Genomic DNA, 26,304 nt, shown 5'->3' on the forward strand with positions numbered 1-26,304 from the left:
ATTAGCCCTTCTGTGTTTATTGGATGAGCAATTTGTGTCTGTCTGAAAAGCTACGTCTGAATAATGTTTGGCACGAGCTGAAGAAATGTGAGCCTCTGCAGTCCCCTCCAGCCAGCATTCTGGAGCCAGCCGTTCTCCTGCCAAGAGGGTTCGACAGCTCTGCAGCTCGTCTGCAGCCTAAACATGTTTGCCGGTGGGGAGAGGAGGAATTGGTAGGAGGGGGAGGGAGGTGCCCCTGGTGGGACCAGACACCCAGAGGGACAGAAGAGTAGAGCAACTTCAGCAAATCTGCCAATTGTTCTGGAGCCCCTGTAATAATTTGGGGTCATCACAGATGCCCATGGTAGTCACCTGTGTGACTGGGGACAAGAAAACCAGGGCCCCCTGTGCAGCTCAGGAGCCTGGCCCAGAGTCCCAGAAGTGAACTGCAGCTGAGACTGCACTGAAGTGCAGTGCACTGAAGTGAACTGCAGAAGAGACTGAAGGAAGTCCGGTGGGTAGCATGAGGATCCCAGGTCTAGAAGGGTAATTAGTGCTGTGCTCTTGAGGTTTGTGGGCGATGGGGCCATATAGAGGGGTTGTTAGGATATACTAAGGCTGTTTAAATATTTACTAACGTCATCCTTTTGGGTCCTGGAACTGGGAGGACAGCTTGCAGCAATCAGGTGACATAGTTATAAGCTGCTGAGGAGTGTAGACAAAGGGAATTTGGAAGGTGTGAGTGGGTGTGTCAACAACCTCTACCACCACCCTCTCCACTCCTCCAGCAACCTTCTGCTGTTCTCCCTCAACAGTCTCCTGCTCTTCTCTCAGGGTGCACACCACTGCTCTCACTGCTCTGTCCTATCCTATGACTTGGCTCTCAGTCTTTGCCTCCACCTCCCTCTCCCCAAGGCAGTGATCAGACAGGAGGCAAGACACTATCCATGGGCCTCTAACAATGAGCACCAAACTGGCCACCAAGGAGGTATCAAAATGGTTTATTGAGGGGGCATCTGGGTGGCTCAATCAGTTAAGCATCCAACTCTTGATTTCAGCTCATGATCTCAGGGTGGTGAGACGGAGCCCCACCTGAGGCTCTGCCTTGGGCATGGAGCCTGCTTAAGATTCTCTCTCCGCCCTCCCTCTGCCCTTCCCCTCTGTCTACAAAATGGTTTACTGAAAAAGCGAGGCTGGGAGGTCTGACTTCAGTGGTCACAGACTCACAAGATGATAGCAAATGACAGGTCAGACAGAAGTAACAATGCAGGAAATAAGTTCCCGCAGGGAACTTGGCCACAATAACACCCATCCTAAGAGTCTGCTAAGTCAGCTTATCAGAAAAGGCCCCTTGAGACTGTTCTGTAGGTGTACACTCATCTTGGTGTTCCACGTGATTTCATTCATTCTGTTAATGTGTTTTGAATCCCTACCTGTATCATAATCTGTAGGACACCATCTGTCTCTTCAAATAGAAAACAAAATAGGACAACAGAACAGATGTACCCATAAAAGGTAGGGAGCAATCTATACTATCACAGAAGTGTAGAGAGAAGGTTATAAATATTCAGGGAAAAAAAGAGGTAAATTTTACTTGGAAAATTAAAGGAGGAGCAAGGAAGTCTTCATGGGGATGGGGGAGATGCATTAGACCTTGACCTGGAATGAAGTCTGCAAACGCACCCCTAGTGTGCTGTTTATCCCCATTCCCTGTCCCTCCTGGCAACATTCACTCAATGTGGTGACTGTCGAAGATTTTGCTTACTAATTCCTTTATTCTTTCACTAAGCCCAGGCATATCCACAGAATCCTTCTCACACAGCAACACAGCGAGATGATCAGAAGAGGCACATGAGAGAAGAAAGGCATTTGCCATCACCCCTTGGAAGGTATATACAATTGAGACCTCCAGGGATAGAAACAGAAGGAACAGAGTGAGGAGACACATGGTGGTGGAGAGACACTGAATGTGTACAATGAAGCTGAATGGGCTGCAAGGCTTATGGGTAAGGTTTGTGAATAGGGAACAGTGGACAATGTGCCTGAGAAAGTAGGTTGCAGAATATCTGGTTTAGGATCTTGCCAAGTTTAGGAACGTGGGTTTAGGCCTGCAGGGGGCAGAGGCAGAGGCTTACACAACTGAGCTGTGTTCAGAAAGACAGTCTGGCAGCAGAGGACAGGGTGGACTGGGATGGGGAGGAGCTAGGGGCGGGTGTAGACCAGCCAGACAACTGTCCTAGGCAACCAGTACTGGAGCCTCCTGTGAGCTCTTGCAGCACTTGGCAAAAGCATCTGTTTAACACTCACCCTACTGTCTCTCTCAGAGCCGTCTTTTGACAGCCTGACAGCCCTACAAGATGCAGGATCCTTGACATCAGGAACCATTTGCTGTCTCTCTGGGACCCCAGGCCTGACATGGTTCTTGGCAGGTGTTCATTATATATTTGTGAATTACTAGGGCAGTGGAAAAAAAAAAAAAAAAAAACAGGACAAGGGGCATACAGAGAAGGGCACGAATTTCCAGGATCACATCCTGTTTAGCAACAGTTCCTTCGGCCTAGACATCAGTACAGCTGTCTTTTGATGTGTGGAGGAGAAGCATGTGCAGGCAGCACGGGCAAGGAAGGAGTCACAGCTGACTCCAAGAAGCTGGGAATTGCTGTGTGTGTGTGTGTGTGTGTGTGTGTGTGTGTCTCAGGCTTACAAGAGGTTTTGGCTTTTTTTTTTTTTTTTTTTTTTTTTTTTAAACTTTTATTTATTTATGATAGGCACACAGTGAGAGAGAGAGAGGCAGAGACACAGGCAGAGGGAGAAGCAGGCTCCATGCCGGGAGCCCGACGTGGGATTCGATCCCGGGTCTCCAGGACCGCGCCCTGGGCCAAAGGCAGGCGCCAAACCGCTGCGCCACCCAGGGATCCCAGGTTTTGGCTTTTTAAAGAGAGGTGGACAGACAAATGGAAGACCACACAATCTATACTGCCCTAAGGTGCCGTAGGAAGTGTATTAAATTAGCTTTTTTTGTTGCAAGTGGCAGAAGTTTAATGCAAGCAAGCCTGGGGAGAACAGGAAGCTTGTAAGGTGCATCTGGGGAGCACTAGAGTGAAGGATTCCAATGATGCCAGACTCTTTCCATCTCTAATGTCTACTTCTCTCCACATGTCAGTCAGCCTTATTTTTAACCTGGCTTCCTCCACAGGCTGGAACCATGGCTATCAGCCTGCCAGCAACCTGGGTCTCACATCTGAGAGCTCCCCACCAGAGAATCGCTAAAAGCTTTCTTTCTTGTGTCCCAATTTCCGAGATCCCAGGAAAGGACTCTGATAGGCTTATGTCAGGAACCTGCTCCTGGCCTAAGACCTAATGCAGCAACTAAGGAAGCAGGGTCATCCTAAAAGGAAAAATCTTCCACCAAAACCTCATCGTTGAAATGGAAAAGAAATATTTCACAGAGGTGGAACTAATAATAATAATAATAATAACAACAACAACAACCCTGGGCACCTGGCTGGATCAGTTGGTAGAACATGTGACTCCATCTCAGGGTTGTGATTTCGAGCCTCACATTAGGTGTAGAGATTACTTAAAAAAAAAAAAATCCTGTCTGAGTCTGCATAAGTTAACTCTTCTGCACAACAACCCCAATAGGTGTCACTGTGGTAGACATTATTACCCTTGAGAATTATTACCTCAGGGAACCAAGGCACGGAGAGGGTAAGTAACTGTCATAGATCACACAGTTAGTAAATAGGGATGGAGCTGGGATTTAAATCCATTTCACCTAGCTCCAGACCCTGTATCTTCCTATCATATTATGCTGCCTATTACTACAGAAGGAAAGAAAGCAAGGTACTGGGCTGTGAGGAAGGAACCTTGACAATTTCTCCTGGGAAAAATTAAGGCCTGAGCTGAGGAGCCTGTGAGGAGTGATTGGTCCAATGACATGGGAATCTAGAATAACAAACACCATCACCCATTTTAATCTCACTGGAGATATCTGAAAAAGGAATGTTTCATTTTCACTTAAAAAAAAATTTTTTTTAAGCAATCACTACACCCAATTTGGGGCTTGAACTCACAACCCCAAGATCGAGAGCCACACATTCCACTGACTGAGCCAACTAGGCACCCCTCATTTTGACTTCTTTTTCCTTCCATCTTTATTTACTTAAAGTAGAATTAGATAAAGCCAAGAAAAACAAAAGAGAGAACAATGAGGTCCCATTTTCACCTATTAAAAATTTAAGCAGCAGTATAATAGCCATGCTGGCAATGGTGGGGAGATGGTTTGCTTCTAAATGACTGGTGACAGCATAAAGTGGTCTATCCAGTGAAAAACAATTTATTTCACCATGGGGGTCAAGAGCTATAGAAGCTTTCTTTAACTTTGACCTGATTACCTCACTCTTTGGCTCATGGAGTCACAAAATAAAACCCAACCAGTGCTACGTGCAAGAGATACATCTAAAATAGTGTTCCTCAGAAATACTGAAAGTAAAAGAGTGGGAAAAAATAGAACACAAGAACAAATACCATACATGCAAATACAAGAACAAAAAACAAGGGTTTTGGTATTAATATTAGACACAGTTGAATTCACAGAAAATCAAAAAATAGAGGCAAAAATATTAAAATGATAAAGGCAGAGAGCAACAATGAAGATATGTCATAAATATTTATGCACAAAATAACATCAGAGTTCATAAAACAAAAACAACTGGAAATGCATGGAGAAGTGGACATAAATACAGTAACAGTAGAAAATTTAATTCACCTCTCTTAGCCCATGACTGATCAATAAGCTATACAAAAAGTAAGGGTATAGAGGACTTGATTTGTTAAATTAGTAATACATTGAATTAAAGACTATCAAACTCCATACCTTGAAAACCTAGAATTTGTACTTTGTTAAGTATCCATGGGTCATTAACAAATAACCACATGTAAGGCCATAAAAAAAAATAAAAAAATAAAAAAATAAAAAAACCTCAATACATTCCAAAAAGTAGAATGAATACAGATAACAGTCTGTTCACAATGCACTAAAACTAGGAAGTAATAGCAAAAACAGAAACTGTAAAGCAATAGAAAAGTTGAAAATTAAACAAAAAAGCCAAAAAACAATATCTGGATGGAATATTTTTCCATGTTAAAAAGGAAGGAAATTCTGACACATGCTACAAACCAATTAACATTGAGAATATTACACTAAGTGAAATAAGCCAGTCTTAAAAAGACAAATACTGTATGATTCGCTTGCATGAGGTGTCCAGAGTAGTCAAATTAATAGAAACAAAAAGTGGAATTGTCACTTCCAGGGGAAAGAGGATGAGTGGGGAATGGGGAGTTGTCTAATGGGAATAGAGTTTCAGTTTTGCAAGATGAAAAAGTTTATTTTGTATATTGCACAACACCGTGAATGTACTAAACAATACTGACCTAAACACTTGAAAGTAGTTGAGATGATAAATTTCATGTTACATGTATTTTTTTTAAGGTTATTTATTTATTTATTCATGAGAGACATGGGGGGGCGGGGGGCAGAGACACAGGCAGAGGGAGATGCAGGCAGGGAGCCCAACGTGGGACTTGATTCCCAGGTCTCCAGGATCAGGCCCTGGGCTGAAGGTGACCCACCCTCACCTTGGCTCACCCGCTGAGCCACCTGGGCTGCCCACGTTACATGTATTTTAAGAAATTCTCTTAAACAATTCTCAGACTGTAAACTATCTTTTGAAAAAAAAAAAAAAGATAATTCCCAAGGCGACAGTGCAAAAGATAAGTCAAAGGAATGAGTGTTTTCATGGTTCTTGGCTATGTCTCACATAATCTTCAGGTGAGAAGTCAGAGGGATAAATTTTGAACAGTGCAAGCTCTGAGATGGACATATCGTGTTTGAAAATGTTGGTCTTCTTCCTGCATTATTTAGCCAGGCCTTGTGTGCCAGGCCTAGAGAAACCAGAAAGGGTGGAGTTTATCTCTACTTACTTATCTCTACCACAGAAGCAAAGGCCCAGAAAAACAAAAGAAAATTCTATTCAACCCCACAGGGTAGTTCCAAGTAAAAGGAGAGGGAGAAGTAGTTCAGATGACCAAAGATTAAGTTCTCTTCTCTGAAGCTGAGCCCTCCCTCACCTGGGCTTCAGATTGTGGCTTCCTCGTTGTGACCGTTGGTAAATCATTTTACCTCTCTGAGAGCACTTTGCTCATCTACAAAATGGAACTGATAGTGCCACCTGGTTTTCATGAGGAACAAATGAGATATGTGTATTAAGAGTTTAGGGAAAAAAAGAGTTTAGAGCCTGACACATATTCAGCACACAGGAAATGCTGGTTCAAGCTGGTGCGCATATTTTATAGACAAGCAAGTGTTCTCCAACTCATCTACATTACTTGTTCTCTTTGAGGGTTTTGATATGTCTGATTCTTCCCTTCCTAAAGTTTCTTTCAAGATTCTGACTATGCACTTATACTTCATCAAGTTATCAGCTCCCTGAGGAAAGAGACAAAGTTGACTCTCCCTGGTATCTTTAGGTCCTAACACTTGGAAAAAAAAAGAAAGAAAAGAAAGAAAGAAAGAAAGAAAGAAAGAAAGAAAGAAAGAAAGAAAGAAAGAAAGAAAGAAAGAAAGAAAGAAAGAAAGAAAGAAAGAAAGGAAAGGAAAGGAAAGGAAAGGAAAGGAAAGGAAAGGAAAGGAAAGGAAAGGAAAGGAAAGGAAAGGAAAGGAAAGGAAAGGAAAGGGAAAAAAGAAAAAAAGCAAAGCAAAGAAAAGAAAAGCAAAGAAAAGAAAAGAAAAGAAAAGAAAAAGACTCTAGCTTCAGGCACCGCATCAAAGTCACAGCTGCTCTGGGGCGCCAACCACTGTGCCATGAACACTGAACACCTGGGCCTCAAGAGACGTTGCAGATGAACATGTCTACACGGTCAGCAGCAAGTCCATATCCTTTGGGGGTTTTCCTTTTCTCCCTACACCTGGCAGATATCATCCTTCATGCTTAGTGATTCAGTTCGTTTGTTAACTAATTTATTCATCCACAACAGATATGTCAACAACAAAAATTACACTAGAAAGCCACGTGAAATGCAGTGGGAACTAGGAGAGCAGCTAAGCCTTAGTGGGCATAGCAGGGCAGGCTTCACAGAGGAGTAGCATGAGCTGGACTTGGAGTGATCTATAGGAAGAGGACATGGGTGTTAAAGAAAGAATAGGCAGTTAAAGAGTAGAACTTGGAACCCTTGGAGTTTCTTGCAAGGCTGAGCAGCTGTTTCCCATGAAGCCATGCCCAGTGGCAGGAGCACAGCAAGTATTAAACACCAGAGGACTCTCCATAAGTCCCCTTACTGCCTCAACCCTCCCAGCCTTACATCATCGGTCAGAGCTTTCCCCTAGGGAGAACCCGGCTCTGCCAGAGTCCCATCGTGAGCAGTAATGGAACAGAGATTAGGATCTGACTGAGTTATAGTCCTAGCTTTTCTATTCTTAACTCCTAGGCTTTTATGGAGCTCTGGGGGCTGAGCTGCCTTTTAAAAGCCCACACATGGAAAGCATGGTGGGTACAACTGGCTCACCATTAGGAAAAAATTTAAGTTTAGAGTTCCAAGTCATGGCTGACATTAGAATAAATTCCAGATGGCTGAAAGATTTGAATGTAAAACATGAAATCACAAAAATAGTAAAAGAAGAAAATAGATGAATATTTATAATTTTGGAAGGGAGAGGAAATACGGAAGACCATTCTAAGTTTAACACCAAGGGCAGATAATAAAAGATTGGTTTAAAAAATTACATATATATATATATATATAATATATATTCATGCACAAGAAGACTGGCATGAAAGTAGAAATGTTAACAAAGAACTGCAATTTCAGACTTAATAGGTACAAGGAAAGAGGCCCCGGGAAATTCCTTGGAGTGGTTAATTGGGAAAATGCATTTGAAGTATCTGATGCGGTTAATCCCTTCTCCTCACATTTGTACTACTCAGGCAGCTGCAAGAGGGTTTCTCCCCAGACCAAACTAGTAATTGTGGGCTCTTGGGCCAGAGGCAAAGCTTTGCCCCAGACAACAACTAATGCCCAAAAGGGGAAGAAAATTGCTGCACTCAAAAGAGAAAACTAGTCCTCTTCTTCCTTTCATATACCCCCACATCTCCAACCAACCAGCACATTCCACTCCTCCATGAAGTTACTACGTGCAGGCTCTGTAAACAGGACAGACAAGCACAAGAATGCACACTTTAAAAATGAACATGTATCTAGAATTACTAAGCATTTGAGAAAAGTCAGAACAGTGAAACAGGGCCCTCAAAATCTATCATCAGAAAAACTAACATCCAAGAAGCAGAGTTAATAACTAGTGAAGAACAAAGGCTTCAGATTAAGTGTAAATAATGTCTTCACAAGAAATGTGAAAGGATATTTCATCGATTAAAAAGAATTAACTGGCGATTTTGGAACTTTAGGAATATGTTTTTCCAGGGATGCCTGGATGGCTTAGCGGTTTAGCGCCTGCCTTTGACCCAAGCATGATCCTGGAGTCCTGGGATCAAGTTCCACATCAGGCTCCCTGCATGGAGTCTGCTTTACCCTCTGCCTGTGTCTCTGCCTCTCTCACTGTGTCTCTCATAAATAAATAAATAAAATATTTTTTTAAAAAAAGGGAATATGTTTTTCCAAATAAAAATTCAACGGGCCAAATCACGAAATAAATATCAATGAAGAGTCAAAACAGAGTTGAAAGGTCAAGTGGAGAAATTCTCCTGAAACGCAGTTCAGAGAAAGACAAATAGGAGATGTAACAGAGAAATTCGAGGCAGTGACAGGTTTGGCCCATTGACTAGAGTTTGCCAACCTCTGCCCTATGGCTCTCACTTCCCTGCCTCATGAAGGCAGTAATTGTACCAACTTCATAGGGCTGTTGTGGGAATTCAATGGAGCCATGTGGCAAGTACTTTGCCCATTGTCTTGTACATAATAAGCAGCCAATAAATGCTAGTTATCATTGTTGATCTAGTTGTTTGGGTGCTGAGAGTGAAGAAAAGGAGGCACATTTATTTAGCACCTGCTGTGCACACAGCAGACCCAAGTCTTTTTTTTTTAAAAACATTTTTTTAAATTTTTATTTATTTATGATAGTCACACAGAGAGAGAGAGAGAGAGGCAGAGACATAGGCAGAGGGAGAAGCAGGCTCCATGCACCGAGAGCCCAATGTGGGATTCGATCCGGGGTCTCCAGGAGCGTGCCCTGGGCCAAAGGCAGGCGCTAAACCACTGCACCACCCAGGGATCCCAGCAGACCCAAGTCTTAAAGGGACTTAAAGGACTTCATTTTATTATTTTTATTAGTCACTTAATAAAAAATACTTCATGTTGGCATAGGGGAAAAAGAAGTTAGGAAGCATAAACAAAGGATCCAAAAGTTCTGTCATCCTATTTAATAGGCATTCCAGAATAAAAGAACAGAGGGAATGGAGGGGAAAAAAATAAATAAATTATGGCCTATTTCTTAGGAGTAAAGAAGAAAGTCATTAACTTTCACACAGAAATGGCCCGCTGAGTACCAAGAAGAATAACTGACCCCTGCCCCCCACCAAAAAAAAAGCCTATGCTTGGATTAATTACATGGCTGTCAAAGAGAACACTGGATTAATTATGATGAAATATCAGGATACCAGGTATAAAGGAAATGTCAAGCAATTCTGTTCCATTCTCTAAAATTTGTAAGTGCACTTTTCCAGGAACAGGATCTGAAACATGTATCCAGTTCTTCTTCTTCTTCTTTTTTTTTTTTTTTTTGTATCCTGTTCTTAAAAGACCAAAAAGGAAGTCTAAGAATTGCTTGTCCTCTAGGAAGGGAACTTCTCCAAACAAGGAGGCCAGGTGAGAAGGGGCTCAACCCTTAATCAAGGTGGTTCTACATCTTGTGCCTTTCATTCTCTTTTCTTGCACACTCGCAGAAGGAAAGATTCCCAAGCTCAAAACCAGACTGCCCTTAACCCAGCACATTATACTTTCTTCTCTCTGGGAGAAACAGCCACAAAGGTTTTCCCTTGGGAATGTGTCTGGTTTTAAAAAGTCGCTGAGACTCAACATGCTAGTAGCCATTTACTACTGTGAAAATCTCGCTGGGGAAATGGGAGGAAGGAGAGCGCTGGGAGCTCACTGAAGCTGTGCAGCAGTCGGGTCATGGAGATGTGGGCCTGAGGGTATGCAAGCCCAGGTTAGCGGATGGAGACATGCATCCACTCTTTTCTGTGTGATCCAGACAGAGCATCTTTACTTTCTGAGCCTCTGTTTCCTGGTCAGTGAAATGGGAACACATTGCTTCTTAGGGTAATTCTTGTGGCTAAGATTTTTTTTACCAGTGAGACTCTCTGAGAAAGCAAGTTTTGTTTGTTTGGTTTTTTTTTCAAGATTTTATTTATTTATTCATGAGTACACAGAGAGAGAGAGAGAGAAAGAGAGAGAGAGAGACACAGGCAGAAGGGAAGGAGGCTCCCTGCAGGGAGCGCCATGCGGGACTCGATTCCGGGACTCCAGGATCTCGCCCTGGGCCAAAGGCAGGCGCCAAACTGCTGAGCCACCCAGGGATCCCCAGAAAGCAAGTTCTAAACTAAGAGTCACTTATGCAAATGTCTATAAGGGCTACTTGTGAAGTGGCCAGGGCACGACATTAGGGAATGATTTGGATCCTGACCTAACAAACAAGTTTAGGAGCCAAATTTGGCCCTGTGTCACCAACTTGTTACCCCGCTTTAAACAAAAATGAGGGTAATTACAGCAAAGCAGCTCTCAAAATTGATAGAAAATACAATTTTTCTCTACCCTGTTATGGGTTGAATTATGTCTCCCCTTCCCCTGAAAGTTAGTCCTAACCCCAAGTATCTCAGAATGTGAGCTTATTAGGAAATAGGGTCACCGCAGATGTCACTGGCCAACATAAGGTCATACTGAGGTAGGACTGACTTCTAATCTGATTCCGTATAAAGAAGACAGCCAGGTCGCCTGGATGGCTGGCTCAGCAGTTGAATGTCTGCCTTCAGCCCAGGGCGTGATCCCAGAGTCCCGGGATCAAGTCCCACATTGGGCTCCCTGCATGGAGCCTGCTTCTCCCTCTGCCTGTGTTTCTCCCTCTCTCTCTGTCTCTCATGAGTGAATAAATAAAATCTTTAAAAAAAGAAGAAGAAGAAGACAGCCATGTGAAGACAGAAAGACACAGAGAGGGATCCCTGAGTGGCGCAGCGGTTTGGCGCCTGCCTTTGGCCCGGGGCGCGATCCTGGAGACCCCAGATCGAATCCCACGTCAGGCTCCCCGTGCATGGAGCCTGCTTCTCCCTCTGCCTGTGTCTCTGCCTCTCTCTCTCTCTCTCTCTCTCTCTCTCTCTGTGACTATCACAAAAAAAAAAAAAAAAAAAAAAAAAAAAAATTTAGAAAGACACAGAGAGAATGCCCTGTGAAGACAGAGACCAGTGATGCATCTATAAGCCAAGGAATGGCAGGATTGCTAGCTCTCATGGGAAACTAGGAGAGGGCCATGGAACAGATTTTCTCTCAGAGTCCTCAGAGGGAAACAACCCTGCTGTCATCTTGATTTCAAACTTCTAGCCTCCAGAACTATGAGAGAATAAATTTCTGTTGCTTTAAGCCACCCACTTTGTGATACACTGTTATGGCAACCCTGAGGGAAACAAACACACTCTCCTAAAGGAAACTTTATTTTATATCAGGTATGAATTTCTGCTTCTCCACATGAGTCAGTGGGACCCCCAGCTTAAGTCTCGGTGGGGCCAGGACTAGGATGAGGCACCTAGAGTCCAAAATTTCAGGAGGCAGTTCAGTTCCTCTTTGGCTTCTGCAAGTGCTGATCTTCAGAGAGAGCACCTCCTTGGGAGCCAGGAACCTGTCTGTGGCCATGCTGGAGCGTGTGGCGGTAGTCCTGCCTGAACCCGTTATCTAGAATCTTTTGATGGTGCTTTGGAGCCGATTATAAAATGTACTTTCCAGCCACTTTAACCTAGGGCAGAGCAATATGTATTTCTCACAATCTCAGAATCCTTCCTCTTCACTTAAGGTAGAAGCTGGGGCACCTGCGTGGCTCAGTTGGTTAAGCGTCTGCCTTTGGCTCAGGTCATGGTCCCAGGGTCCTGGGACTGAGCTCCACATTGGGCTCCCTGCTCAGTGGGGAGCCTGATTTTCACTCTCCATTTGCTGTTCCCCCTGCTTGTACTCCCTTGCTCTCTCCCTGTAAAATAAATAAATAAAATATTAAAAAAAAAAAAAAGTGGAGGGACGCCTGTGTGGCTCAGTGGTTGGGCAGATGCATGATCCTGGGGTCCTGGGGTCGAGTCCCACGTCGGGCTCCCCCTCGGGGAGCCTGCTTCTCCCTCTGCCTGGGTCTCTCTCTGCTTCTCAATCTGTGTCTCTCATGAATAAATAAATAAATAATATTTTTTTAAAAAGTGGAGACTGAAGGGTAGCAGAATATGCCACCTCAAAATATGACTGTAGGAGTTCAAGACATGACACCCCAAATTAGGCTGCTTTGGTATATTGATTATTTTAAGCTGTAGGCACTTGAAAAGCAGCAAATGCAGGGAATAGCTTTTTCTGAATTACTCCTTTTTTTAAAGATTTATTTACTTATTCATAAGAGACACAGACTGAGAGAGAGAGAGGCAGAGACACAGGCAGAGGGAGAAGCAGGGTCCATGCAGGGAGCCAGATGCTGGACTCGATTCCGGATCCCAGGATCACGACCGGAACTGAAGGCAGGCGCCCAACTGCTGAGCCACCCAGGTGTCCCTGAATTACTCTTATCTGCCTACATCCTCCAAGAGGATCTCAGCTGTCATAAATCCCCTCCCAGGGAGTTTCATCAACCAGGGAGGATTGACTGTCCTCACAAGGCAGCAGCCTGGAAATCCACACCACACCCAGACAAACTTTATTACAAACTATTATATCTCCTATCTTTCCAGGGGCCAATTCAACTTTCCCCCAAATCATTTATTCTCCAAGCCCTACATCTTCCCCTCCCATTTTCCTATTAAGATCATATTTAATTCTCACTTTGGGGGGATCATTAATTTTTCCAGGGTATCTCCCCTGTATGTATGGGATATATATGTTAGTAAACTTCTGTTTGCTTTTCTCTTATTAACCTGTGCTTTATTGCAGGAGTCTCAGCCGACTCAGAAGGACAGAGAGAAAATTATGAGGACAGGATCACTGAAACCCTACCCATATGGAATCCTGTGAAACCTGGCAGACGGGTAAGAGTTATTAAAATCAGCTCTCCTGGATCTCTGTTTGTAGCGACTAATTAAGAGGAGGCTAAAATTTCATGTTGTCCTTTCATCTTCAAATTCAGATTAGCAGGAGAGAAATATCTATAAGAATGAATTATTTGAACTGTAACTTTTAGGAATTTGGTTTTGGGAATACCCCTGGGTTATTTATCCTTTCCCTCCCAGGAACAGCTAGCTATTTCTTTCCTGTTTGTCTTGTTTTACGTCCTGAGAACTTGGCTTGGCACACAGGTTTTTGGTGCTTGTGTGTGCAAGTAAGTAGTTCCAGCTATTGGCAGGATTGCATCTTTTGCACCCTCTTTAGAGATACCCAACTTGCACTCACGTTAAGTCACAAAAGGTTTATTAGTTTTGGGTTTGAGCCACTTACAAGTATACCTTGAGTTTAAAAGAAAAAGGGGGAAATAATTTACTTGTTTCTTTTTAAAAGATTTATTCATTTATTTTAGAGAGAAGAGGGGAAGGGGCTGAGGGAGAGGGAGAGAGAGAATCCCAAGCAGACTCCCCTGCTGAGTGGGGAGCCTAACACTGGGCTTGATTCCACAACCCTGAGACCACAGAGCCGAGCTAAAACCAAAAGTCAGATGCTCAACCAACTGAGCCAGTCAGGCACCTCAGGAAAAAAGTAATTTAAAAAAGAAGTTTAATACTGCCAGAAATAGTTACTGTTTGTTCCAGCTGATAATAAGATATCAAAAAGGATTTTTAAAAGAGCTGTTCGGTAGGAAAATTGGCCTAATTAGAAGCTGATATTCAGAGCCTGAGAGGGTTTTATTTGGTTTTGTTTTGTTTTTAAAGTCTCTGTGTTCTGTTTTTCCTTGATCCTGTTCCTCCTATAGGGACTTCTCAGTCCACTGAAACCCTCTTCTCAAACCCCTGCCAAGTACATGCTCCACCAACTCTATCTACTTCTTTCATGTTGGCACAATTTTACTAGGATAATTTGGAACTTGATGGGCTTCTTCGGCCAATCATATATATAGATATATATGATTCCTATATATATATATATATATATACATATATATACACACACACACACACACACACACACACATAGTATTTTTCTACCTCTGGGTGATATTGTCAAAATTGTGAAAGAGCTCTGTTTAATTGGCTTAAAGGTAAGTGCTTATATAAATTAAATATTCTTTCAGAGCAATATAGAAACTAACGCAAATATTTTTCAAGTTCATGTGACTTGAGTAGTCTTCCTTTTTTTAAAGATTTTATTTATTTATTTATTTATTTGAGATAGGGGGAGAAGGGAGATAGAGCACAAGTGAGGGGGGAGGGGCAGAGGGAGAGGGAGAAGCAGGCTCTCCACTGAGCAGGGAGCCCAAGGTGAGGTTCCATTCCAGGACCCTGAGATCATGACCTGAACCTAAGTCAGACGCTTAACCGACAGAGCCACCCAGGCACCCCTTGAGTAGTCTTTGGTAAGAAAGAATATCATTGGTTTAGTAAAAAAAAAAAAAAAAAAAAAAAATTAAAAGAAAAATAATCAGCATGTCAGCATTGGGCACCTGGGTAGCTCAGCAGTTGAGCATCTGCCTTCAGCCCAGGGCATAATCCTGAGTCCAGGGATGGAGTCTCACATTGGGCTCCCCCAGGGAGCCTGCTTCTCCCTCTGCCTATGTCTTTGCCTCTCTCTGTGTGTCTCTCATGAATAAGTAAATAAACTCTAAAAAAAAAAAAAAATACTGTCAGCATTATAAATAATGCAGACACACAACATTTATTCTAGCTGGATCTACTAGTCAAACATCTGCCAAGAAGAATAGTAACTTAAAATGATGCCTAATTTTGGGACACCTAGGTGACTTAGTCGGTTAAGTGTCTCTCTTGGGCTCCATCATGATCCCAGGGGCCTGGGATGGAGCCCTGCCTTGAGCTTCCTGTTCAGTGGGGAGCCTGCTTCTCCCTCCCTCTGCCTGCTGCTCCCCATGCTTGTGCTCTCTCTCTGTCAAGTAAATAGATAAAATCTTTTTAAAAAAATGATGCCTAACTTTGTCTAATGTCTTATGAAATTTTCATGACTGATCTAAACATAATTGTTAAAAAAACATGAATCAACTAAACATAGGTGGGAAAGAAGTTTGTAAATGATTTTTTCCACAGTGATTATGTTCTATAAAATATGCCTGCTTAAAAACATTTCCAAAATCGTTTCGATAACTTGAAACCTTAAAGTTATATTAAGTTAAATTAAATGGCAGATAGTCACTGAATACCTAGATCATTTCCAAATAAGATAATGTACTGAAACATTAATTGCTAAATATAAATCTAAGTTTACCTAATTTTACCCTCTCATTACAGAGGAACAAAAGCTATTTTGACATCTACAGAATATAGGTGTGACAGTTCACATGGCTTACTTCTGTGTACACTAGAAACTAAGGTTTCTAAGAGTTCAGAATTCTAATTAATGTTTAATTAAAACTAGTAGAAAAAAGCTCTACCTGCAAAATATATAAGGAAAGTAGAGTGTGTTTTTGGTTTAAAAAAAAAAGTGTGAGTTATAGAGATATATTTTTGTTAAGGGAAAAATAGTAATTTTGTCCTAACATAGACTAACTGGTTATTCCAGAACGAAAGAGAGAATTAAAAAAAAAAGAGAGCGAGAGAAGAAAGGACAAAAACTAGATGGATATAGAAAGTTGGAAAGAGGGACACCTGGGTGGTTCAGGAGATGAGCATTTTCCTTCCGCTCAGGATGTGTTCCCTGAGTTCCCGGATCGAGTCCCACATTGGGCTCCTGCATGAAGTCTGCTTCTATTCTCCTCCCTCTGCTTATGTCTCTGCTTCTTTTTGTGTCTTTCATGAATAAATAAATAAATAATCTTTAAAAAAAAAAAGAAAGAAAGAAAGTTGGAGAGAGAAAGAGTGAGAGTGAGACAGAGTCTCATTTCATGTGGTCAAACTGGCCAAAATAGAATAAATTTGTTGAAACAGTTTTAGAAATAAGCTTTAGTATCAAGAGTGTGCCTATGCAAAACTAAAATTTAATTTTCTTTCATCTGTTAAAAGGAAAAAGTTCTCAGCTTATTGGTGTGCTCTTTTTTAAAAATTGAGGTGTAATTGACATATAACATGATGTTAGTTTCAGATATGCAACATAGTGATTTGATATATGTCTGTATTGAGAAATTATTACCACAGTAAGTCTGGCTAACATCCATAACCACAGTTACATTTTTTTTTCCTTTTGTAATGAGAATTTGTAAGATTTATTTCACTCACCTTCCACCTCCTCTGGCAACCACTAAACTATGTTCTCTGTATGAATGAGCTTGGCGGGGGGTTTGTTTTTCATTTTTTAGATTCCACATGTAAGTGAGATCATATGGCATTTGTCTTTCTCTGTCTGACTTGTTTCATTCAATAATGCCCTCAAGGTCCATCCATGATGTTGCAAATAGCAAGATCTCTTTCTTTTTATGGGCAAATTATATTCCATTGAATATATATATACCACATATTCTTTATGCATTCATCCATCAGGGGACACTTAGGTTGCTTTTATGTCTTGGCTATTGTAAATATTTCAGTGAATGTGGAGGTGTGTATAACTTTTTGAATTGGTGTTTCTGTTTCCTTTGGATAAATACCCAGAAGTGGAATTGCTAGATCATATAGTAGTTCTATTTTTAATTTTTTGAAGAACCTCCATACTCTCTTCCATAGTGGCTGTACTAGTGTATATTCCCACCAATGTGCACGAGGGCTAGCTTTCCTCACATCCTTGCCGACACTTGCTGTTTCTTTGGTTTTTGGTTAAGAGCTATTATATTATACATAATATATAATATATATATTATATATTATCTTGTGGTTTTGATTTAAATTTCCCTAATTAGTGATATTGAACACCTTTTCATGTACCTGTTGGCCATCTGTATTTCTTCTTTGGAAAAATGTCTATTCAGAATCTCTGCCTATTTTTTATTGGATCGTTTGGGTATTTTTAGTGTTGAGTTGTAGGAGTTCTTTGTATATTTTGGATATTTACCCCTTATCAGATATATGATTTGCAAATATTTCTCCCATTCAGTAGGTTGCATTTTCAATTTGTTGGTGGTTCCCTTTGCTGTGCAGAGGCTTTTTAGTTTACTCTAGTCCCATTTGTTTATTCATGCTTTTGTTTCCTCTGCTTCTGGGGTCAAATTAAAAAAAAAAATCATCACAAAGACCAATGTCAGGGAACTTACTGCTTATATTTTCCTTTTTTTAATTTTTTTTTACCTGCTTATGTTTTCTTCTAGGAGTTTTATGGCTTCAGGTCTTCAGATCTTGCATTCAAGTCTTTAATCCATTTTTATCTCATTTTAAGAATTTTTTTAATTTTTAAAGATTTTATTTATTTATTAGAGAGAGAGCACGCAAGACAGAGAAAGGGGCAGAGGGAGAGGGGAAAAGCGACTCCCTGCTGAACAGGGAGCCTGATACTCCCAGGACTCTGGGATCATGACCTGAGCTAAAGGCAGACACTTAACCGACTGAGCCACCTAGGCGCCCCTTAATTACATTTTGTACATGATGTAAGAGAGTGGTCGTGTTTTATTGGTCTGCTCTTGATAAGAGATTGTGAAAGGTTTTCTTTACCTCTTAAATAATCTGTCTAGAAAACAAAGATTCTGTGTTTAATCAAAATAATTTCCCATGCTTCATGTTATCTTTATGAGGTCTTTGATTACTTAAGAAAACTCTATTAAAAGTTTTTAATAATAAAAAAAAGTTTTTAATAGTTCTCTATTAAAAAAGCTAAGATTCTTAAAACTATATTATTTTCTATATTTGCCTTTGAAATCCTTAATAGTCATTTTGTCTAAATCTCTAATTATCACTTTAATTATCATTTAATTATTCTGCAAGATTTCTGGAACATCTCGAAAGATTTGTTCTCTCTCCTTTTAAAAAGAGAGGGATCCCTGGGTGGCGCAGCGGTTTGGCGCCTGCCTTTGGCCCAGGGCGCGATCCTGGAGACCCGGGATCGAATCCCACGTCGGGCTCCCGGTGCATGGAGCCTGCTTCTCCCTCTGCCTGTGTCTCTGCCTCTCTCTCTCTCTCTGTGACTATCATAAATAAATAAAAATTAAAAAAAAAAAAAAAAAAAGAGAGACTAAGTTTATCTGACATGTTAAATTACATGGGAACATTGTCAAATAAGTCATGTGTAACCTTCTTAGGTTATATGCGTATGGGCATATGTTATTAATATGTGTGTTCTAGAAATTGTATGAAATTCCTAGAATCTGATACATCCTAGTTTATTGTCATCAGTCACAACTCCAGTTATCATCTTAAAACATTGTATGCTATAGAGATCATCATATTTCCTTGTCAACTGTGTTTAAATGAACTATCATGAGATCTTTAATCATGACCATTTTTAAGCTCTTTGTCAGTCGGTTATTATTTTACTCTGATATTTTTCCAAAAGCTTTTGCAAGCAGTTATAATCCAAAAGTGCTTTATCTTCAGACCAATTCATGCAAAGGACTCTGACAGGTTCTCTAGATTGCAGGCTTCTCATAATTTTAAGGTCATACCATTGACCTGGGTAAGAATTTCCAGAACTCTAATTAAAAAACAAAACAATTCATAAAACTGCTAACTTAGAATCAAGCAAAACAAGAATTAACTACATGGGGGTGAATAAACTGATGAAGATGATTATAATTTTTATGACTTTTTGTTTGAAACATCACTGGTTCTTTAATGTTTTGTTTTCCAGATTTAAGGAGACCTTTCCTCCTTTTTCTTAAGTGATTGTGACTGGCTGCAAGTTGGCAAAATATACCTATATAAAAAGAATTGAAGCAGGCATCTTTTTTCCCTACCTGATCCTGCCAGAATTCAGAAACTCTTGAGTATTCTTATTTTCATGACAATATACCTATTTGCATAAGTTCAATAAGAATTTTGTAACAAGACACAATTGGAAATACTGGTTATTTTACCAAGACTTTGACTGGAATGTCATATTTGAGCGATGGGCACAGAATAAGATATAACTAGACAGCTTCAAGGAAATAAGGTTGATTTTAAGGGGCCAATGGTTATCAAGCCCCCTTTTGAGAAAACACCTGATACCTTGCTTTCAGGGTTTCCTATCTTACCAGGTGAGTCCTGGCAGACTCAGTCTCCTCAGGATATTTTTGGGACCTCAAACAGAGAAGAATTCATCCAAATATGTAGATATTTATTTGAAGTCTGACAAAGAGTCATTGGTGTGGCTTCATAGCCTTGAGAGACTTTTTTAAAAGTCCATTCTGAGATTCCTTATGAAAGTTCCATCAAAGCAAATTTTAAACAAGCCTATATGGTCAATTGCTGTTTTGCTGCACTTACATAAATAGTCTGGCCAAATTTAATGAGACTAGATTTATTTTGCTAACAAATTAGTCTTACTGTGATTATCTTGCTAGAAATAGGCATGATTGTAGAGAAGAAAATTATTTTACTAGAAACTATTGAAAACTAAAACACACACTTGTCGATATCAGATTTTAGTCCTATTCATTGTCTTTGAGGTTTTGTTACCTACTTGCAAGCTGGATTGGATCTTGAATTCTTCTAATTTCCTCAAATATCTGGCTAAACTCTCCAAACTAATACTTCTGATTCTTTCATCCTTCTGACTTGGAATCAGTAAGAACAAAAACTTCTGTTTTCCCAAAGCCCTGGAAGTTGAAGCTGGACCACTTGATATCAACTTCACAGAAATTACCACAGCTTAACATGGGCAGCCTTCGTGTCTGTTGCTGTGTGGGCCACTCAGCACAATGGAACACCCAAAAACATAATCAGAGACGTTCAAACTGTGAAAGATGCTTCTAGCCTGATACCTAGAAATCTCCATTGGCTGTCCTCTGGACTCAGAAATAGATTTATAGTCTGTCCCAATCATTAACTTTTGTATTTGTTTTGTTTCCAAAGAATTGCCACCTCTCAAATATCTGCTTACTTGTAACTTTGGGTGGGACCCACCTACATTACTACTTCCTGGGGATCCCTGGGTGGCGCAGCGGTTTGGCGCCTGCCTTTGGCCCGGGGCGCGATCCTGGAGACCCGGGATCGAATCCCACGTCGGGCTCCCGGTGCATGGAGCCTGCTTCTCCCTCTGCCTGTGTCTCTGCCTCTCTCTCTCTCTGTGACTATCATAAATAAATAAAAATTAAAAAAAAATACTACTTCCTGAAATGAAACACAGTTGTTTAACTGAACTGACCTATTCTCAGACTAAGAGATTGATTCAGTGAGATCTATCGACTCAGCTTCTAGATTGTGGAACTTCTTGAAGAATTTTCAAAGGTGGGAAATGAAGGGTAGCAGAATGTGCCATGCCAAAATATGATTACAGGAGTTCAGGAGATGCTACCCCAAAATATGCTGGTTTGGTGTAATGATTGTTTTGAGCTGTAGACACTTGAAAGATAGAAATGCAGGGAGACTGTTCTCTTAATTTCCTTCTCTAAATACAGGTCTCCCCAAAAAAGAACTTAACTGTCATGAATCCCCACCCCAGGAATTTCATAAACCAGGGAAGACTGACTCTTGTCTTAGGAAAAAGACTAGAAGTTAATACCACACTCAGGCAGACTTTGTCACAAAACATCACATCTCCCATCTATTCTTCTAAAGATCCATTCACTTTTCCTAAAAAAATCATGTCCTCTACACTACAAGGCCTACATCACCCCCTTGTCCCAGTTAAGATGGCATTTAAGGGCAGCCCAGGTGGCTCAGCAGTTTAGCACCTGCCATCAGCCCAGGGCCTGATCCTGGAGACCTGGGATCGAGTCCCACGTTGGGCTCCCTACATGGAGCCTGCTTCTGTCTCTGTCTCTGTCTCTGTCTCTCTCTCTGTGTCTCTAATGAATAAATAAATAAAATCTTTTTTAAAAAAAGATGGCATTTAAACCTGATTCTACCTCAGGAGCTTATTCATTTTCCCACGATATCTCCCATGTATACATGTTAATATAGTTCTATTTGTTTTTCTTTTGTTAATCTTTTTTTTTTTCTTAAGTAGGTTCTACACCCAACATGGGGCTCAAACTCATGACTCTGAGACCAAGAGTCACATGCTCTACTGACTGAGCCAGCCAGGCAGACCTAACCTATCTTTTATTATAGGAGTCTCAGCTAAGAATGCAGAAAGGTAGAGGGGAAATTGTTTTTCCTCCCTGGAAAGTTTACAAATTTTAATTCTCTTTCTCTCACCTACCTCATTTACTCCTATCTATCAATTAATCAGTTAGTTCTCAATCCTGGGTGCTAGGGATTAAAAATAGAATGAGACACCGAATGTGGGGCCAGGGATAGACAGATACACTAAAAATGTTTTTAAAGAAAGAAAGAAAGAAAGGAAGAAAGGAAGGGAGGATGGAAAGAAGGAATTACCATAAAGTATGACAAATCGTATTAAGAGAGACAGATTTAGGGGCCTATGAGAACTCAGCAGAGTGGTTCGTCACTCAGATTACCAAGGAGACGTCATAAAAAGATGGTATCCATACTGCCTCTTTAAGAATGAATAATTGTTGGGGTGCCTGAGTGGCGCAGTTGGTTAGGTATCTGACTCCGGCTCAGGTCATGATCTCAAGGTCTGATCTTGAGGTCCTGGGATCAAGCCTTGAGACAGGCTCCGTTTAGTGGAGAGTATACTTCTCCCTCTTCCTGTCCCTCTACCACTCCCCCTGCTCATGCACATGCTCTCTCTTTCTCTCTCTCAAACAAATAAAATCTTAAAAAAAAAAAAAAAAAGAAGAAGACTCTCTTCCTCTCCCTCTGCCCCTCCCCCTAGATAAATAAATACATACATCTTTAAAATTTTTTTTAAAAAGAATGAATAAGGGGATCCCTGGTTGGCTCAGTGGTTTGGCGCCTGCCTTTGGCCCAGGGCGCAATCCTGGAGTCCCGGGATCGAGTCCCACATCGGGCTCCCGGCATGGAGCCTGCTTCTCCCTCTGCCTGTGTCTCTGCCTCTCTCTCTCTATGTCTATCATGAATAAATAAATAAAATCTTTTAAAAAAAGAATGAATAATTGTTAGTCAGATGAGAAGAAAAGAGGAAGGAGAAGGATGGATGAAAGAGATTGCTTAATAAAGCCAATTAGATCTTCAAAACTAAACAAAGAATGACACCCAAGTAGCTTGAATGATGGGCAAATATGGGGCCAGTTGCTAAGACAGATAAGACCAGAAAAGGGACAGATATAAAAGAAAAGGGATTGATTAGATCTTGGACATGCTCAGTCTCAGGTTCTTGTAGATATTCAGGGAAAGATGACCAACACAGCACTTCCAGAGTATGTTCTAGGAAACTGACTTCCAGGAGATAGTAATATTCTAGGAAAAAGGGGATGGGGGAGTCTGTGGAAAGTTGTATTAGCCCAGATTCCCTGGAAAACAGAGCCAAAGGCAAGAATTATACGCCGATGCCTTATATGAAGATGCAAACCCAAAGCCTCAAGAATGATATAAAAGAAGTGAGGCAGGGAGGGGCTGGAACAGTGCAAGATTCAGGAAGGACAGCTGATGGGCAACAGATCTACACTGTTGGCTACGGTTCAAGAAAAGCAAAAGGCTGAAAGGTCAGGACTCAGGCAGTGGTAACAGAAACTGAGAAAACAGATTGTATCCAATACAGATGTCAAATAAGTGCTTTTTGTTTTAAAGATTTTTATTTATTTATTCATGAGAGACCCACAGAGAGAGAGAGAGAGAGGCAGGACACAGGCAGAGGGAGAAGCAGGCTCCATGCAGGGAGCCCGACGTGGGACTCGTCCCGGGTCTCCAGGATCATGCCCCGGGCTGAAGGTGGCGCTAAACCGCTGAGCCACCCGGGCTGCCCAGATGTCAAATAAGTTTAAGTATTGGGTATTACAGGCACCCTCTTGGAAATCTGCAATGCATTTTAGCACATTAACAGTTTTAGAAGTAACTCAGCAAGGAAATAAATTTCACTTTATTTAACACAGTATTTCCCAAACTTATCTGACCATGGAAGCTTTCTTTCCTGCCCTGCTCAACTGTAGAACTCAGTTCTAGTCAGCTGTGGATCCTGGAATCTGGAGCAAAGGAGAAAGTATAGATTGGAGAATGGGATTTGAGAAGCGTATAGGCAGTGTTTGAAGACCAGAGGATGGAGGATATTATCCAGGAAGAGTCTGTAGAATGATCCTAAGCCAGAGTCATGGCGTACACCAATATTAAGGGACAAGAACAGGAAAAAGATCCCTTAAGAGGGAAGGAAGAAACAACCAGAGAATTTGGATAATCAGAAACCATCATTAGGTAGTTAAAGCATAAAGGAATTTATGAACAGGTATAGGTAAGCACCTAGGACACCCTAGGACGGAGCAACTCAAAAATCTATCCTAACCATCAGATACTACCCAGGAGCTTGTTAGAAATGCAAAATCTGAGATCTCACTCCATATCTACCCTTTACCTGTATCCTTAGGTAATTCACATGAACTTTAAAGTTTGAGAAGCTCTGGTTTACAGCATTGCTGCAAGGGGTGGGGAAGCAGACTAAAATGAAGCTTCCAGAGATACCTGTAGACCCTCAAAATCACCATGCCTCTGCTATTATAATCAGGAAAGAAGCCACAAAAACACTTGTGCTACAAGAAGCTGCTGAACTAGGAAGCTGGTGATCATGAAACTAGCCGGCCTCTGTCCACACCAGCAAAATTGATGCCTTGCCTGCTGCTTCTCTCCTCTTAGTTCCAGGATCAAATCTCACATAATTTCATTTAATTAGTAGTTCCTAAATCACATGTGGAAGGCCAACTCCATCTGCAAAGAACTCTGGGAAATGTAGATTCCCAGCTATAATGTACTAGAAGAAAATGGAAAGGAATGTTGTGTGAACCAGTCAACAGTATCCATCCTTGGAGGTATCCAGGAGGGTATGACAGTTGCTGATAGCTATCCCCCAAAATCTATTCTACCCTTCAGCTTGGCACATGATTGCTCAGAATAAGCACATCTCCCAGCCTCTTTGTAGGTAGATATGACCACATGACTAAGTTTGAGCCAATAATGTAATGGCAGTGTCACAAACCAGCCCCCAGGAATCTTTGAGAGACAGGAGCAGCATATCCTTTATACTCTTTCTTTTTTGTCCCTCCCTCTAACATGCTGCTTGGAGCATGAGATGACATCATCTTGAACTATGAGGTTGAAGGCTATATCCTGGGGTTGGCAGAGCAGAGCTAGAAAGAAGCTGAGCCCCTGAGTACCTCCTATGTCAGAGGCACCATTCCTGCTCTGATGACTTACCTCTGTATACAACGAAAGACTCATCAATCATTGTTATTTTGGATTTTCCCTGGAAGAAGCCAATACAGATGTCAAAGGCACTGGTTCTTAACAGTGGTAATTCATTGATTCCTTTGAGAAAGCAATGAATGTCCTGGACCATCCTCCTTTAAAAAAAATGCATGCTTGTACAATTCTTTGTTTAATGATTTCAAGGATTGCATGTTGTTTTTTTCCTGACAGTCTAAAAACTCATGGAACCCTTGTTAACAACCCCCAGAGTTGAGATTTTCTTTCTCTTTTTTTATAAAGATTTTATTTATTTATTCATGAGAGACACAGGAGAGGCAGAGACACAGGCAGAGGGAAGAGAAGCAGGCTCCATGCATGGAGCCCTATATGGGACTCGATCCCAGGAATCCGGGATCAGGCGCTGAGCCAAAGGCAGATGCTCAACTGCTGAGCCACCCAGGTGTCCCTAGAGTTGAGATTTTCAAGAAGAAAGGATTATAATCAATAGGCATATGGCTCAGAGGTAAAAGTAAGAACTGAGAAGTGGTCCTGGTCCCTAGTCTCCGGTCCAGACTGTTGATGCCATTGGTCGGAGCAGTTTCAGTGCGGTAGGATAGAGTGGGGCAGAAATTAGACTATAGAGTTCTAGGATTATAATCCAGAAAGTGGAGGCAGCAAGTATTGCCAACTATTTGGCATAGCCTGGCCTCAAAGATGGTGCTGGCTGGGAGATGGTGGAGGCCATGGGTTCCAGAGAGGGTTTTCCTGACCTTGCTCTGCTTCTAGGACCGGACCAGCCAGTAAGGGTGATTTGGAATATCCAACACCATTCCATGTTTCAGGCCATCTGGTAGCCCATTTGTCCTTCAATGCCTTGGAAATGATGGTCCTGTGGCAGGAAAGAAGGGAAAGTGGAATCGTAGGAACAGAAAATGTTCCTGAGGGAATGAAGCCTAGAAGATGATTTTGGCTCAGCCAGAGTAGATGCTATTAAATCCTTCCTCTTCAAATACTCTGCACTAGGATGCCTCCTCTCTTCCCACCTCTGGTGTTGCTGCTGTAGCTGATCCCAGACCTGAAACCAGTGTGTCTAATAGCCTTGACATACCCATGGAGCTAACATCAAAGCAGAACACAGCTTGTCCTCTGGAGAGGAAAGGCAACCACATCATGGGTCCTGGTTTCTCTTCTTACTGGGAAGCTCTATCTTGTTTTTCTGCAATCAGGTCTCAGATTGGCATTCCTGATGTGCCTCCATGATTTTCTTCCCCAGTACATCAACCCTGCTCTGGGATCCCAGGCTGATCCTGTTCCTGCACCCTGAGCTGTTCCTCTGCATCACCCCCTGAACACATTAGTCACTTAGTCCTGTCTCTTCTTTACATCATCCTTTTGAATGTTATAACCACCTTCCCAACCAGAGATTTACTGTGCAAACACCCTCCCCAGCTTCCCACGGTGGTGAAATTAGACAAAGTCTAATCACACGTGGGAAACTGGAGACAGAAGTGGCTCTGATTTACATTAGAGCCCTAGGAAACAGCACTGGCAGAGGGAGCCTTTCAAAGAGGCTCTGCTCTGAGCAGCCTACCTTTTGTGGAGATACAAAGTGCTCATTTATCTCCCATCTTGGGAGGAAATGAGGGTCCTCACTGGGGACTTGCACTTGCCAGTGAGCCAACTGCTGAGCCAAACTGTTGTGTTTAGTCATCCCTCAAAGGCCTCA

The 26,304-nt window shown here is 41.6% G+C and overlaps 1 long non-coding RNA gene across 1 annotated transcript; it reads left to right on the plus strand.

Moving 5' to 3' along the window:
* LOC144322360 (uncharacterized) lies at window positions 1-20,448 on the plus strand. The gene is made up of 4 exons (XR_013388023.1): window positions 1-493; window positions 1,769-1,868; window positions 13,156-13,250; window positions 19,027-20,448. It is a non-coding gene; the product is annotated as an uncharacterized LOC144322360 (long non-coding RNA).
* Window positions 20,449-26,304: the final 5,856 nt, after the last annotated feature.

This window comes from Canis aureus, chromosome 10 (genome assembly GCF_053574225.1).
Source record: "Canis aureus isolate CA01 chromosome 10, VMU_Caureus_v.1.0, whole genome shotgun sequence".
Taxonomy (NCBI): Eukaryota; Metazoa; Chordata; class Mammalia; order Carnivora; family Canidae; genus Canis; species Canis aureus.